The sequence below is a fragment of the Muntiacus reevesi genome, chromosome 2, assembly GCF_963930625.1.
Source record: "Muntiacus reevesi chromosome 2, mMunRee1.1, whole genome shotgun sequence".
Classification (NCBI taxonomy): domain Eukaryota; kingdom Metazoa; phylum Chordata; class Mammalia; order Artiodactyla; family Cervidae; genus Muntiacus; species Muntiacus reevesi.
This window is the reverse complement of record NC_089250.1, coordinates 281442487-281459862: the sequence shown is the minus strand read 5'-3', so window position 1 is coordinate 281459862 and position 17376 is coordinate 281442487.

Below are 17376 nucleotides of genomic sequence, written 5' to 3'. Positions count from 1 at the left end.
ATTCTCATCTGTGATACAGGGTGGGAGCACCAGCATTTTGGTCTGATGGATAAGCACAGGTGGAATCTGGCAGAGGCTGGCTGAGAACGCAAGCCCCATCTTTGCTGTCTTATGTGTTTTTTCCTTAATATTTTTTATTTTTTAATAGAAGGATAATTGCTTTACAGAATTTGTTTCTCGCATGTCCTCCAGCCCCCACACCTTCCAGGTCCTCAGAAAGATGAAGAAGGGGCCGTTCAGGCACTAGGATGCCCTGATGATGGGGTGTGAGGTCAGGGGCGCTAAGGGAGGCGGACTTCCCTTTACACCCCTGCCATTCCTGCTGAGCTGGGCAGCCCCAGGGCCCCTCCACAGACAGGCAGTGCCCACAGTCGTCCCCCTGCCGAGCACAGAGCCTGGAGCCGCGTTTGCAGGAAATCCCCGTCCGGCCCCCATCCCACCCCCACACGGAGGGTCCTTGAAGCCCACACTGTGGCTTCTCTATGCATGGATCTCGTACCTGTGCCCGTGCGCTCTGGTCAACGCTGTCGCGACCTTGAAATTCTTAACCATGGAATAGTTCATCCTTACACTTCCCTTTCATGAGTGAAGTCTGATGGGCCCCAGGGTGAGCTGTGAGCAGAGCAGATGCTCACACAGCACGGGTCCCGGGGTGACCAGGCTGCACCAGGGGACAAGGTGGACACTAAGCCCCCCCACCCTGGGTGAGTGAGGGTGGGGACCGCCCCAGGAAGCCACGCTTGCTGAGACCCGGAACCTAGCTCCAACACAGAGTAAAGTCCGTGGTGTTCTTAAGGTCAACCACACCCGTCGAGACACAGGTTCAATCCCTGATCTGGGAAGACCCCACGTGCCGTGGAGCAACTAAGTCCTTTCACAACTACTGCAGCCCAAGAGCCTAGAGTCTCTGCTTCCCAACCAGAGCAGCCTCCACAGGCAGAAGTTCAGCACAAAAACGAGAGAGCAGCCCCCATGCCCTAAAACCAGAGAAAAGCCCACACAGCAGCAAAGACCCAGCACAGCCAAAAATAAATAAATAATCTTTTTTTAAGTAGGAGATCGCAGCATTCTCTGCTGATCCAGAGGCTAGGACTCTGAGCTCCCAACACAGGGGGCCACGTTCAGTCCCTGCTCAGGGCACTATTTCCCACATGCAGCAACTGAAGGCCCTGCATGCCACAGCTCAGACCAAGCGCAGTCAACTAAATGAATACTTAAAAGTAGGAGGCTGTTCATCTGTCAACATAGAAAACTGTAACATTTTAGGAAAAGAAAAAAACAAAAGATCTTATTTTGCAAGTGCTCGTGGTTGATTGCAAAAATTTGCTCATAATATGCAGCTGTTTAAAAAAGAAGAAATTTAGAAAATACAGAAAGTAAAACCCACCCATAAATGTGTGGGGAACACCAATTACTGCAACATCTGGCTGCGACACACGGGAACACACGTCCGTGTTTTTCTTCTACAAAGAACCTTTCAGCCTCTACCCCCCTTCCCATCAGCCTCTGCTCTGCTCACCAAGAAGACTGCGCTTTGGCCTTGTGACCGGGGGGTTTCTGTTGAACTCAGGGAGGCAGGGGAGCAGGGCTGTATGGTTGGGGGCACCGTCTGGCCTGCAGTGAGGAGAGAAGCAAGAATGCTCCACTTCTGGGTCCAGTAACTCCAGGGGCCTCGGGGAGCCGCCCGGGAAGAAGCCTCTCAAACACCTTCCCTGCAGTCTCCAGAGTTACAGCACATCCCACGTCTCGGGGTTCAGTTGGGGGTTAACAAGTCCTCGCTTGTTGGACAGAAAAGTGTTTCCTCAGAAAATCTCACAGATCTTGGCCTAGTTTGGTTCTCTTGTTGGACATGGAAAGTGTTTCCACAGAGAATCTGCCTGGATCTGGCCTCGGTTGGTACAGATGTAACAGGCAGTATGTTCAGGGCTCCGGGAAGCTAGTTCTGAAGCTCTCTGGGTTTAGGGCTACAGCGCCTCCTCACCTCCACCTCTTCCATGGTCATGGAGCCTTCTGTTCCAGAGGAAAGTGTTTGGCAACATCAGCCACAACGAGACATACTGAAGAGGAGAAAGGCCACGGCAGGCGGGTCTGGGTGTTCCTGGTGGAGCAGAGGGGCCTTGGACACTCCATGCTGGACCCCTGCCCCACCAGCTTCTCCTCCTTCTTGCTGGGCATGCAGCTTTCACCTGCGGAGTGCCGACCAATGAGGGGCTCCCAAGACACCAAGCTGGGGTTGGCGATGGGGGAGCTGGATGCCAAGGAACCCGAGACCCGGCAGCAGGTCAGTGCACTCTGGACGAAGGCCGGCCTCACTGAACGGTTAGGCCCTGTGCATTCAGGACACCCTCTCTGGACCCCAGGTGGCGACCTGGGTCTCAGGAGGTGGAAGAGAGACCGGGTTGTCCTAACCACCTCCTGCCCAGAGAATGACAGAGGCCAGTTCCCAAAAGTGGGAGCACGGTGGGCAGTGAGTCCTGGTCTCACAGGGTCCCTGTAAAGAGGGGTTCACTGCTGCATGGATCCCTCTTGGCTGGTTCCCCTTCTGTGCTGTCTTCACACGAAATCTCACAAGGACGAGGCCGTCCAGGTGCCCACAGCATCACTCACCCAGGTGCTGACAACCCTCCTTATTTATTATGGGCAGGGAGACAGGGTGGCTGGTGTGATGCACCCCATGGACCAGAGAGGAGATCCCCCAGGGTCGGTCCCTGCCACCTGCTGAAACCCAGGTGGGCATTGGGGGCAGAGCACCTCCAGCTGGGGTTTGGAGAGGGTGTCCTGAATGGACAGGTCCTAACTGTTCAGTGTGGCTTCAGGGGGTATGGGCAAGAGGGGCACGAACTCCTTTCTAAACATTTCAGACAACCACTGAGCTCCTTTTGGTTTTTGGTTTCAGATCTTTTTATATGGTCCACTTTTAGAGACTTTATTGAATCTGTTACAATATTGCTTCCATTTTATGTTTTGATTTCTTGACTGCAAGGCATGTGGGATTGTTATCAAGTCCAGGCTCGCTGTGTATGCCTCACAACAGGCCGATAAATCAGAGGCGAGGTGCTGAGGCAAGGAATATGACTTTACTTGGAAAGCCAGCAGATTGAGAAGATAGCAGACTAATATCTCCAAGAAACCATCTTGTCAGGGTCTGGATGCCAGTGTCTTTTATAGAACACAGAGCTGGGAGGTGAGGAAATACAGTAAAAAGGCCATTAATCTGGCATACTTCTCCTGGAATGGCCAGTCTCAGGAGGAGATGTATTACTTTCTCCCTCCTGTAGCCATCCACAGGTGGACAGGTCCTGGACAGAGGCAGAGGGGCGAGGTTTCCTGAGGCAGTAAACAGTATGTATGGACAGTATCCTTGTAGCAAGCAGACCAACAGGAAGCAAAGGTTAAAATAAAAGATATAACTCGAAAAAAAAAATATTTTTTGAACATGGAGTCAGATTTTGTTATTCCCTGTATAATTCCCCAGACTCAGTGTCCCTTCCACAGTCTTATGGGGAAAGGGGTGATGATTGTTTTAATTGCTCCATCAGTTGCATCCTTTGGGGAGTGTCCACCATTGGTGCCAGTGTGCTGAATGTTGATATTTGTCTTCTTTTGTTGCTCTTTGGAAAGTGTCTACTTCATATGTGTAGACATAAAAATATTTATAATCTAGGTGTTGAGAGTTAAGTTTTTTCAGCAAGAATCTTTTAGGACTTCAGAAATGCAGGCAGCATCTAAAGGTGAGGAATTTGGCATTTTTAATGTACGGGAAGCTGCGAGAGTCCTCTCATTGAAATTATTCCTTTTGATACATACCTCATCCTCTGGGGCCAGTATCCTGTCTTTTCCTTCCCGAGTTTACTCAGGGCTCCCTGTGGGGAGTGGCTGCACTCCAATGGCTGCTAGAGAGAAGGAGGGGGAACCTGGGTCCCCGTTGAGATCATCTCAGCAGAGAGAGCAAGCACGTCCTCTGACTCCAGACAACCTTCCAACGTTCAGGGCCCAGCGTTCAGTCTGCAGGATCCACAGCCGTCAGCTCAGCCACCATGCTCTGCACTTAGCTGCTATCTAGCCCTGAAACCTGTGCTGCAGGAGGCCCTCTAAATGTGCCGTCCTGTGCAGCAAACCCTCGGTCACACCCTCCAAGACTGACCCAGGCCCAGCTCTGCTGAGAGGGTCTCACTGGGGACCCAGCTTCCCCCTCCTGCTCTCCCACGTTCCCTTCTGTTCTGTGTGATATTAACTGTTTTTACAGCCATCATAATAATGTTGAACACACTACCTTGGTTCTAGCAGTCTGGGTCTTCTATTATCCCACTGAGATTCTGTGAAAACACAGCAGATGCTGGGCTGGAAGAGGCAGGGCAGGTCTGGTCTCTGCTGAGTGAGTATGATGTCTTCTGGAAGGAGAACACAGTTGCAACCTCACCTGCTGCTCAGTGGCTTTTTGCTGGTCCATGTGCTCTGCAATCAATTGCCCAGATAAACCTGCTCCCTTCTCCCCGTGCTCTTGCTGGTGAATTGGAATAATTACCAGGGAGCTCACCTGAGGAGTCTCCAGGAGCCCCAGGGATGGGGAACCGCTCAGGGGTGAAGAGGAAATAGGCAGAGATCTGTATGAAACGATACTGTAAAGCATTGATTCCTAAACACACGTCAAGTGAAGCTCACATGTGCTCTTCCCTTTTTCTAAACTTCAAGAGTATGGTCTCCCTCTGCACATGATTCTGGCCCACGCAGATGGGGTCAGGCTCAGTCCCCAGACCTCCCTAACTGGGGTCACACATTCCCTTGGTCAGGGCACCATGGCTGTGGTCGGCAGGCCCCTAATGTGTAAACAAGCCAGGTCCATAGGGTCAAAGCTGTGGTTTGTCCAGTAGGACATTAAGGGATAACAGAACTTTTAATGAGCTAATAATGATTTTAATTGGGGTGGCCTTGGAGAATAAAAGATCTTCCAAGTGACTTTGAAATCCAAGACCTCCCAGTCAAGTCAAATTACCACTTATTGATCCAAGAAATTGATCAACAGAACAAGTAACCTAGGGATAATAGCACAGTCCTATTTTAGAGTTCATATTAACAACAGTGTTTACAACCTTGCTGTTGGATCAGGATACCTGAATGGTGTGACCAGTATTAAAGGTTTGTTTTGTTCAACAATTAAAGTTCTACATGATCTGAGTTCAGACCAGAGTCATTCAGGTCAGTTTCCATCTGTTATACAATTTTCCCAGTAGGAAAGGACAAGAGAAATAGGGCCAACTTTAAATAAGTGCCTTCAAATAATGAATAATTTTATCTTAATGGATAAGGAAAAATTTCCACCCAAAGACAGACCTTATTTAAGGTGGCAGAATCTGATAATTGCATAAAACTTGAACCTGTATGATCAGAGATTTAAATCCTATCCTTAACAAAATGTTCATAATATTCTAATAGTTACTATGTCCATCCTCCTAGATATAGCATTCTTAATACAAGTAGAATGAAAAGTTCTAGGCTATACACAATTCTGAGAAGACCCAAATGTTGTAGGGCCATACAGCCTACTCCAAACTATTGGCGATGCAGTCAAACTATTTATTAAAGAACCCTATGACTAGCCACATCCTCAGTTTCTGTACTTTTCCTTGAACCTATCTTTGTCTTGAGCCTAGCTTTAACCATATGAATTCCTCTACCCAAACCATCAGTTAAGTCATTCAGTCATGTCTGACTTTTTGTGACCCCATGGACTGCAGCACGCCAGGACTCCCAGTCCACCACCAAATCCTGGAGTTTGCTCAAACTCATGTCCATGGAGTCAATGATGCCATCTAACCCTCTCATCCTCTGTCGCCCCATTCTCCTCCCACCTTCAATCATTCCCAGCATCAGGGTCTTTTCCAATGAGTCACTTCCTCACATCAGGTGGCCAAAGTATTGGAGTTTCAGCTTTAGCATCAGTCCTTCCAAGATATATTCAGGACGGATATCCTTTAGGATGGACTGGCTGGATCTCAATGCTGTCCAAGGGACTCTCAAGAGTCTTCTCCGACACCACAGTTCAAAAGCATCAATTCTTCAGCTCTCAGCTTTCTTTACAGTCCAATTCTTACATCCATACATGACTACTCTGTAGTCCAAGTCGCACACCCATACATACATGAAAAACCATAGTTTTGACTAGGCGGACCCTTGTTAGCAAAGTAAAGTCTCTGTTTTTTAATATGCCAACTAAGTATTCTTTTCTTCTTTTCTTTTCTTTCTTTTCTTCCAAGGAGCAAGAGTCTTTGAATTTCACGGCTGCACTCACCATCTGCAGTGATTTTGGAGCCCAAAAGTATAAAGTCAGCCACTCTTTCCACTGTATCCCCATCTACTTGCCATGAAGTGATCAGACCAGATGCCATGATCTTAGTTTTCTGAATGTTGAGATTTAAGCCAACTTTTTCACTCTCCTCTTTCACTTTCATCAAGAGGTTCTTTAGTTCTTCTTCACTTTCTGCCATAAGGGTGGTGTCATCTGCATATCTGAGGTTATTGATATTTCTCCCAGCAATCTCGATTCCAGCTTGTGATTCATCCAGTCCAGCATTTCTCATGATGTACTCTGCATATAAGTTAAATAAGCAGGGTGACAATATACAGCCTTGACATACTCCGTTTCCTATTTGGAACCAGTCTGTTATTCCATGTCCAGTTATAACTGTTGCTTCCTAACCTGCATACAGGTTTCTCAGGAGGCAGGTCACGTGGTCTGGTATTCCCATCTCTTGAAGAATTTGCCACACTTTCTTTTAATCCACATAGTCAAAAGTTTTGGCATAGTCAATAAAGCTGAAATAAATGTTTTTCTGAAATTCTCTTGGTTTGTCGATAATTCAATGGTTGTTGGCAATTTCATCTCTGGTTACTCTGCCGCTTCTAAATCCAGTTTGAACATCTGGAAGTTTATAGTTCATGCTCCGTTGAAGCCTGGCTTGGAGAATTTTGAGCATTAACTGGTCAGCATGTGGATGAGTGCAGCTGTACTGTAGTTTGAGCATTCTTTGGCATTGTCTTTCTTTGAGATTGGAATGAAAACTGACTTTTCCAGTCCTGTGGTCACTCATAAGTTTTATAAACTGGCTGGAATATTGAGTGCAGCACTTTCACAGCATCATCTTTTAAGATCTGAAAGAGCTCAACTGGAATTTCATCACCTCCACTAGCTTTGTTCATAGTGATGCTTCCTAAGGCCCACTTGATTTCACATTCCAGGATGTCTGGCTCTAGGTGAGTGATCACACCATCGTGATTATCTGGGTCACAAAGATCTTTTTTGTACAGTTCTTCTGTGTATTCTTGCCATCTGTTCTTAATATTTTCTGCTTCAGTTAGGTACCTACAATTCCTGTCCTTTATTGTGCCCATCTTTGCATGAAATGTTCTCTTGGTATCTCTAATTTTCTTGAAGAGATCTCTAGTCTTGCCCATTCTATCGTTTTCCTCAATTTCTTTGCACTGATCACTGAGAAAGGCTTTCTTATCTCTCCTTGCTCTACTTTGGAACTCTGCATTCAAATGGGTATATCTTTCTTTTTCTCCTTTGCCTTTCACTTCTCTTCTTTTCAGAGCTATTTGTAAGGCCTCCTCAGACATCCATTTTGCCTTTCTGCATTTCTTTTTCTTGAGGATGGTCTTGATCACTGCCTCCTGTACAATGTCACAAAGCCACATCCAGAGTTATTCAGGCACTCTGTCTAGCATACATAATCACATAATCACATAAAGTGAATCTATTTGTCACTTCCACTATATAGTCATAAGGGTTTTGATTTGGGTCATACCTGAATGGTCTAGTGGTTTTTCCTATTTTCTTCTATTTAAGTCTGAATTTGGCAATAAGGAGTTCGTGGTCTGAGCCACAGTCAGCTCCCAGTCTTCTTTTTGCTGACTGTATAGAGCTTCTCCATCTTTGGCTGCAAAGAATATAATCAACTTGATTTCGGTATTGACCATCTGGTGACGTCCATGTGTAGAGTCTTCTCTTGTGTTGTTGGAAGAGGGCGTTTGCTATGGTGAATGCATTCTTGTGAAAGAACTCTATTAGGGTTTGCCCTGCTTCATTCTGTACTCCAAGGCTAAATTTGCCCATTACTCCAGGTATATCTTGATTTCCTACTTTTGCATTCCACTCCCCTTTAATGAAAAGGACAACTTTTTTGGGTGTTAGTTCTAGAAGGTCTTGTACGTCTTCACAGAACCATTGAATTTCAGCTTCTTCAGCCTTATTGGCCGGGGCATAGACTTTGATACTGTGAATATTAAATGGTTCGCCTTGGAAATGAACAGAGATCATTGTGTCGTTTTTGAGATTTCATCCAAGTACTGCATCGGACTCTTTTGTTGACTATCACGGATACTCCATTTCTTCTAAGGAATTCTTGCCCAAAAGACATAATGGTCATCTGAACTTTATTCACCCATTCTCGTCCTTTTTATTTCATTGATTCCTGAAATATCAGTGTTCACTCTTGCCATCTCCTGTTTGACCACTTCTAATTTGCCTTGGTTCACGAAATTAACATTGCAGGTTCCTATGCTATATTGCTCCTTACAGCATCGGACTTTACTCCCATCACCAGTCACATCCACCACTGGGTGTTGCTTTTGTTTTGGCTCTGTCTCTTCATTCTTTCTGGAGCTATTTCTCCACTGATCTCTAGAAGCAAATTGGGCACCTACCAACCTGGGGAGCTTATCTTTCAGTGTGCGATCTTTTTGCCTTTTCATACTGCTCATGGGGTTCTCAAAGGAAGAATACTGAAGTGGTTTGCCATTCCCTTCTCCAGTGGCCCATGTTTTGTCAGAAATCTCCACCTTGACCCGTTCGTCTTGGCTGGCTCTACACAGAATGGTTCATAGTTTCAATGAGTTAGACAAGGCTGTGGTCCATGTGATCAGACTGGTTACTTTTCTGTGGTTGTGGTTTTCAGTCTGTCTGCCTTCTGATGGAAATCCAATTTTCTGTTGAAGGGCAAGGCTGTGCTCCTTCTGTTTTTTGACCTGAGGCCAAACTATGGTGGAGGTGATGAAGAGAATGGCGACCTCCTTCTAAAGATGCCATGCAGGCCCTGCTACAGTCAGCGCCCCAACCTGCAGCAGGCCAGCACCAACCCACGCCTCCAGCAGAGACCCCTGGACACTCACGGCACGTCTTGGTCAGCATCCTGCGGGTCACTGCTCCTTTCTCCTGGGTCCTGGTGTGCACTAGGTTCTGCTGTGCCCTCCAGGAGTCTGTTTCCCAGTCCTGTGGACGATCTAGCGGCTCTGTGGTGGGTTAACGGTGAACTTCTGCCAGGGGGCTTATGCCATACCCAGGTCTGCTGCCCCCAGAACCCCTGTTCCTGCGGCAGTCCACTGGTGACCCGTATCCCTCAGGACACACCCAGACACAGTTCTGTTTCAGTCTCCGTGTGGGTCTAGGTCCTGGTGTGCACAGGGTGCGTTTGAGCCCCCTGAGTGTCTCTGGCAGGTGTGGGGTTTGATTCTGAATGTGACTGCGCCCCTCGTACCATCTTTCTGGGGCTTCTCCTTGGCCCCTGGACGTGGGGTATCTCCTCAGAGTCACTTGAGTATGACGCAATTGCTGCTCCAGCATATGAGAGAAACATCAGTCAGTCAGTTCAGTCGCTCAGTCGTGTCCAACTCTTTGCAACTCCACAGACTCCAGCACATCAGGCCTCCCTGTCCATCACCAACTCCCGGAGTTTACTCAAATTCATGTCCATTGAGTCAGTGATGCCATCCAACCATCTCATCCTCTGGCGTCCCCTTCTGCTCTTGCCTTCAATCTTTCCCAGCATCAGGGTCTTTTCCAGTGAGTCAGTTCTTCACATCAGGTGGCCAAAGTATTGGAGTTTCAGCTTAAACATCAATCCATCCAATGACCATTCTGGACGGATTATGTTTAGGATGGACTGGTTGGATCTCCTTGCAGTCCAAGGGACTCTCAAAAGTCTTCTCCAACACCACAGTTCAAAAGCATAAATTCTTCGGTACTCAGCTTTCTTTATGGCCCAACTCTCACATCCAGGCAGGATTACTGGAAAAAAGATACACTTGACTAGACAGATCATTGTTAGTAAAGTAACGTCTCTGCTTCTTAACATGCTGTCTAGGTTGGTCATAACTTTTCTTAAAAGCAGTAAGCGTCATTTTATTTCATAGCTGCAATCACCATCTGCAGTGATTTCGGAGCACAAGAAAATAAAGTTAGCCACTGTTACCACTGTTTCTCCATCTATTTGCCATGAAGTGATGGGACCAGATGCCATGGTCTTAGTTTTCTGAATGCTGCTGCTGCTGCTGCTAAGTTGCTGCAGTCGTCTCTGACTCTGTGCAACCTCATAGACGGAAGCCCACCAGACTCCCCCATCCCTGGGATTATCCAGGCAAGAACGCTGGAGTGGGTTGCCATTTTCTTCTCCAATGAATGCAAGTGAAAAGTGAAAGTGAAGTCACTCAGTAGTGTCTGACTCTTTGCGACACCATTGACTGCAGCCCACCAGGCTCCTCCAACCATGGGATTTTCAGGGAAGAGTACTGGAGTGGGGTGCCATTGCCTTCTCCTCTAAATATTGGAGCTTTAAGCAAGCTTTTTCATGCTCCTCTTTCAGTTTCATCAAGAGGCTCTTTAGTTTTTCTTCACTTTCTGCCATAAGGGTGGTGTCATCCGCCTCTCTGAGGTTATTGATATTGCTCCCAGCAATCTCGATTCCAGCTTGTGCTTCCTCCAGCCCAGCATTTCTCATGATGTACTCTGCACATAAGTTAAATAAGCAGGCTGACAATATGCAGCCTTGACACGCTCCTTTCAAATTTGGAACCAGTCTGTTGTTCCATGTCCAGTTCTAACAGTTGCTTCCTGACCTGCATACAGGTTTCTCAAGAGGCAGGTCAGGTGGTCTGGCATTCCCAACTCTTTCAGAAATTTCTACAGTTTACTGTGATCCACAGTCAAAGGCTTTGGCATAGTCAATACAGCAAAAATAGATATTTTCCTGGAACTCTCTTGCTTTTTCAGTGACCAGTGGATGTTGGGAATCTGATCTCTGGTTCCTCTGCCTTTTCTAAAACCACCTTGAACGTTTTGATTCTGACAGTTCACATATTATTGAAACCATTATATCTACTCCTGTGGGCAAGAATCCCTCAGAAGAAATGGAGTAGCCATCATAGTCAACAAGAGAGTCTGAAATGCAGTACTTGGATGCAGTCTCAAAATGACAGAAGGACTTCTGTTCATTTCCAAGGCAAACCATTCAATATCACAGTTATCCAAGGCTGTGCCCTGACCAGTGTTGCTGAAGAAGGTGAAGTTGAACAGTTCTATGAAGATCTCCAAGACTGGAATGCAAAAAAGAAAGTCAAGAAACACCTGGAGTAACAGGCAAGTTGGGCCTTGGAGCACGGAGTGAAGCAAGGCAAAGGCTAATAGAGTTCTGCCAAGCGAGTGCACTGGTGAAAGCAAACACCCTTATGGAATAAAGTGTACTTAAAACTCAACAATCAGAAAACTAAGGTCGTGGCATCTAGTCCCATCATTTCGTTGCAAATAGATGGGAAAACTCGGAAACAGTGACAGAATTTATTTGGGGGTGGGGGGTGGGGGGCTCTGCCAGGCTTCAGCAATACATAAACTGTGAACTTCCAGATGTGCAAGCTGGTTTTAGAGAAGACAGAGGAACCAGATATCAAATTGCCAACATCCGTGGGATCATTAAAAAAGCAAGAAAGTTCCAGAAAAACATCTATTTCTGTTTTATTCACTATTTGAAAGCCTTTGACTGTGTGGATCACAATAAACTATGGAAAATTCTGAAAGAGATGGGAATACCAGACTACTTGACCTGCCTCCTGAGAAACCTGTATGCAGGTTAGGAAGCAACACTTAGAGCTGGACATAGAAAAACAAACTGGTTCCAAACATGAAATGGAGTATGTCAAGGCTGTATATTATCACCCTGCTTATTTAACTTATATGCAGAATACATCATGAGAATCCCTGGGCTGGAGAAAGTACAAGCTGGAATCAAGATTGCCAGGAGCAATAACAATAACCTCAGATATGCAGATGACACCACCCTTATGGCAGAAAGTGAAGTAGAACTAAAGAGCCTCTTGATGAAAGTGAAAGAGGAGAGTGAAAAAGTTGGCTTAAATCTCAACATTCAGAAAACCAATATCATGGCATCTGGTCCAATCATTTCATGGCAAATAGATGGGGAACCAGTGGAAACAGTGACAGACTATTTTGTGGGGCTCCAAAATCACTACAGACGGTGACTGCAGCCATGAAATTAAAAGATGCTTACTATTTGGAAAAAAAACTATGACACACCTAGACAGCATATTAAAAAGCAGTGACATTACTTTGCCAACAAAGGTCCATCTAATCAAAGCTTTGGTTTTTGTGTTAGTCATGTATGATTGTGAGAGTTGGACTATAAAGAAAGCTGAGGGTCGAAGAATGGATGCTTTTGAAGTGTGGTGTTGGAGAAGACTCTTGAGAGTCCCTTGGACTGCAAGATCCAACCAGTCCATCCTAAAGGAGATCAGCCCTGGATGTTCATTGGAAGGACTGATGCTAAAGCTGAAACTCCAATATGTTGGCCACCTGATGCGTAGAGCTGAGTAATTTTAAAAGACCCTGATGCTGGGTCAGATAGAAGGCGGGAGGAGAAGGGGACGACAGAGGATGAGATGGTGAGATGGCATCACCAACTCGATGGACATGGGTTTGGGTAAACTCCAGGAGTTGGGGATGGACAGCGAGGCCTGGAATGCTGCAGTCCACGGAGTCACAAAGTACCGTCACGGACGGTACTGAGATACTGAACTGAACCAAATCACTGTTATTAGAAATCTCCTTCCTATCACTTTGAGCATTACACCCCTGATTCCAATTTGACGAATGAATACATTTACTCTCAAATATTTTCAATCCCTAACACTAAGTCCTATGCATATGATACATATACTTATCCATCCTATTATCAAGTATTCTTCCACAAGCATAAGAAATGTGTCTGACTAGAGTTACTTTGAGAGAGTAAATAATAGAGATTTAAACCCTTTTATATGTAGAATTATAGGAATTGAACATACCCCTAAGAATCCAAAGTTCTTTGTGCTACCAAATTACACCACATTGTATAAGTAAGGTCAGCTCATTAAACTATTGGGCCTGTACCCCAAAAATGTTCATTTATACTCTTTCTGTACTAATAAGTCCCATGATTTTTATCATTATCCTATCAACTATTTTCTCAGGATTTATTGTCATTATAATTATCTCCATTGATTACTTATCTATTTGGCTTTGAAATAAATATATTAGGCATGATCCCCATCATATTAAATAAATTCAGCCCAGGAGTAACAGAAGCATCAACTAAATACTTGACACAATCCACCACATCAAAATTACTCATGATAACTGTCATTATTTATTATTCTCAGGCCAATGGACTGTCACAAAACTATTCAATCCAACAGCATCCATATTAATAACAATAGCCTTATGAATAAAACTGGAAATATCTGCATTTCACACTGGAGTACCAGAAGGTATACAAGACATTTTACTAACATCTGGCTTAACCCTATGAACATGACAAAAACTTGCATCCATGTCTGTGCTATACCAAACTTCACCATCAATTAATTTAATAGTGTACTGTCTGCTGGGCTTAGTTGCTCAGCCGTGTCTGACTCCTTCACCCCAGGGATTGAATCCCACCAGGCTCTTCTGCTGTGGGCATTCTCCAGGCAAGAATACTGGAGCCAGTTGCCATGCTTTCCTCCAGGGGATCCTCCCAAGCCAGGGATCAAACCCAGGTCTTCCACATTGCAGGCAGATTCCCTATCATCTGAGCCAGCAGGGAAGCCCAAGTTGATACAAGCTATATCCACATTATCCACTATAATTGGAGGCTGAGGATGATGAAATCAGATGCAGTATGCAAAATCTCAGTCTAGTCATCAACGGCCCACATAGGATACAAAACTGCCATCCTATTATGTAATCCCACTGTGACAGCACTAAACCTGGTTGCTGCTGCTGCTGCTGCTAAGTTGCTTCAGTCGTGTCCGACTCTACAATCCATAGACGGCAGCCCACCAGGCTCTGCCGTCTCTGGGATTCTCCAGCAAGAACACTGGAGTGGGTTGCCACTTCCATCTCCAATGCTTGAAAGTGAAAAGTGAAAGTGAAGTCGCTCAGTCATATCCGACTCTTAGCAACCCCATGGACTGCAGCCTCCCAGGCTCCTCCGTCCATGGGATTTTCCAGGCAAGAGTACTGGAGTGGGTTGCCATTGCCTTCTCCACTAAACCTGGTTATATTATCTTAACTTCCACCATACTCAGAATCTTCACAAGCAACTCCACCACCACCAATTTATCACTATACATACATGGAACAAAATACCAATCATGACAACCCTTATCCTCATCGTTCTATTATCAATAGGAGGCCTCCCACCATTATTAGGATTCAGACCCAAGTGAATAATTATTAAAATAATAACAACAACCAAAAAAGCATTGTTTTACCAACAGTAATAGCAATCATGGCACTACTGTACTTCAGCAAATGACTCAAACACTCCACAGCACTAAACTTTTTCCTCTCTGCAAATAACAGAGAAAACATGACGATCCTACACTATGAAACAAATGACACTCCTATCCACAATACCTGCAATAACCACAATATTTCTACCCATAACACCAATTCTCTAAGTGCTGGAATAGGAATTTAGGTTAACTAGACCAAAAGCCTTCAATGCCTTGTGTGCTGTGGGCTTAGTTGCTCAGTCATGTCCACCTCTTTGCGATCCCATAGACTGTAGCCCACCAGGCTCCTCTGTCCGTGGGATTCTCCAGGCAAGAATCCTGGAGTGGATTGCCATTGCCTTCTCCAGGGGATCTTCCCCATCCATGGATGGAACCCAGGTCTCCTGCATTGCAAGCAGACTCTTTATTGTATGAACTACAGGAAAATTCCTGTACTACAGGGATGTTCCTTATACTTCAAAGCCCTAAGCAAGTATAATTTACTTAATTCCTGTTCATAAGGTTTGCAAGATTATATCTTACATCAATTGAATGCAAGCCAGCCACCTCAAGCTGAACCCTCTCTAGATTGGTGGGATATAACCCCATGAACTTTTAGTTAACAGCTAAATACCCTGGTCAACTGACTTCAACCTACTTCTATTGCAAAAGGAAAAAAGAAAAAAAAAAAAAAAAGCGGTATAAGTCCTAGCAAACTGAATAGGCTTCTTTGAATTTGCAACTGAACGTGAAATGTTCATACAGGACTTAGTAAAAAGAAAAAGTGGATTAAAGCCCTGTCTTTAGATTTACAGTCTAAAGCTTACTCAGCCATTCTGCCTATGTTCACTAACTGCCTATTATTTTCAACTAACCGTAAAGATATCGGCACTATATACTTACTATTTGGTGTGTGAGCCCGGAAGGCAGTGTTGCAGTGAAAGGGGAAAGGAGGAATGAGTTTTTCTCCTTTCTTTTCTGACAACAAAGAAGATAAAGAGAAGAGTGAGCAGGCATGGACATTCCGAACGTATCTTTTTCCTGTAACTGCTCCTCACGCTGAACGTCTGTGACTAAGTTTGCTTTTCTGTCCCTAAACTCTGCAGAAGCTACTCTTGTCGCCTATTTTCCTTTGACTCTGCACTAAATATATCCCCACCTGCTGTTTACCCTCAGAACACTCTCCCCCTTGTAGTTACGTGTCAGAAAGAAGGCCACAGGGTCACCGAATGCCAGACTCAATTACGGGGTTATTGACGTCAGTCTCCTACTGTCTTTGAAACAATGCAAAAGGAAGAAATCAAGATCCTATTCCCTTTGCTCCTCATCACTGATTCCTGACTGTGAGCTCTTGCCTTCTGTAAGCCCGTAGATTCCTCATGGGGGGCAGGGCACAGCTCTCGAGGCGTAAGCCTACTGCTTTCTCCTCTCTGCCAGCTAAGAATAAAAGCCAGCATTCTATTTCCTCCAAACCCGGTCTCCATATTTTTCGTTCAGCGTCACTGGGCAAAGAAGGCCAAGATTTTGGCTGGCAACAGTAGGCACAGCCCCAAGGTTGTTAATCTGTGCTGGGTTGGGCCAACCTGGAACTCGACTTGGAGATGGCCAAATGTATAATGTAATTGCAACAGCTCATGCATTTGTAATAATTTTCATTATAGTACTCCCTGTTATGATTGGAGGCTTTGGTAACTGATTAGTTTCCCTGATAGCTGGAGCTAATGACATAGCTTTCCCTGAATAAATAAGCTTCTGACTTCTCCCTCCCTCTTTCCTCTTACTGCTTGCATCACCAAGAGTTGAAGCACGCACTGGCACAGGCTGAGCTAGCTACACATTTAGCCAGAAATCTAGCTCATACTGGAACTTATGTAGACTTTGCTATTTTTTCTCTACAACTAACAGGTGTTTCTTTTATCTTAGGTGCTATCAATTTTATTACTACAACTATTAATATAAACCCCTGCCATATCCCAATATCAAACACTGTTATTCATATGATCAGCCCTAATCACAGCCATATTACTATGACTAACTCTATTGGCAGCTGGTATTTTTACTATGCTATTAACAGACTGAAATCTAAATACAGCTTTCTTTGATCCTGAAGGAGGAGGGGACCCAATACTGTATCAACATTGATCTGATATTTCTGACACTCTGAAGTATATATTTTGACTTTTCCAGGATTTAGGATGATTTCACATATTGTAACCTATTACTTAGGGGAAAAGAACCTTTCAGGTGCATGGGAATAGTCTGAGCTATAGTGTCAACTGGATTCTTAGGATTTATTGTATGAGAACATCATACATTCACAGTAAGGATGTATGTTGACACACGAGCCTATTTCACATTAGCCACTATAATTATTACCAGGCCAACAAGAGTACAAATGTTCAGCTGATTAGCAATGCCTCGTGACAGTAACATTAAATGATCCCCAGCTATAATGTGAGTCCTAGGTTTTATATTTCTTTTCACAGTCAGATGGAAAACAGGAATTATCCTTGCTAATTCATCTTTATAGACATTTTCTTCATGATACATACTATGTAGCTACATATTTGCATTATGTACTTTCAGTGGGAGCTTTGCTATTACAAGGGACTTTCTGCACTGAATCTCATTATTCTCAGGCTATACTCAACTTGACATGAGCAAAAGTTCACTTCATAAATGGATTTGTAGATGTTAACATAACCTTTCTCAAAAACACTCTCTAGGCCTGTTTGGAATACCACAACAATATTCTGACTATCCAGGTGCATACACAGTATGAAATACTATTTCATC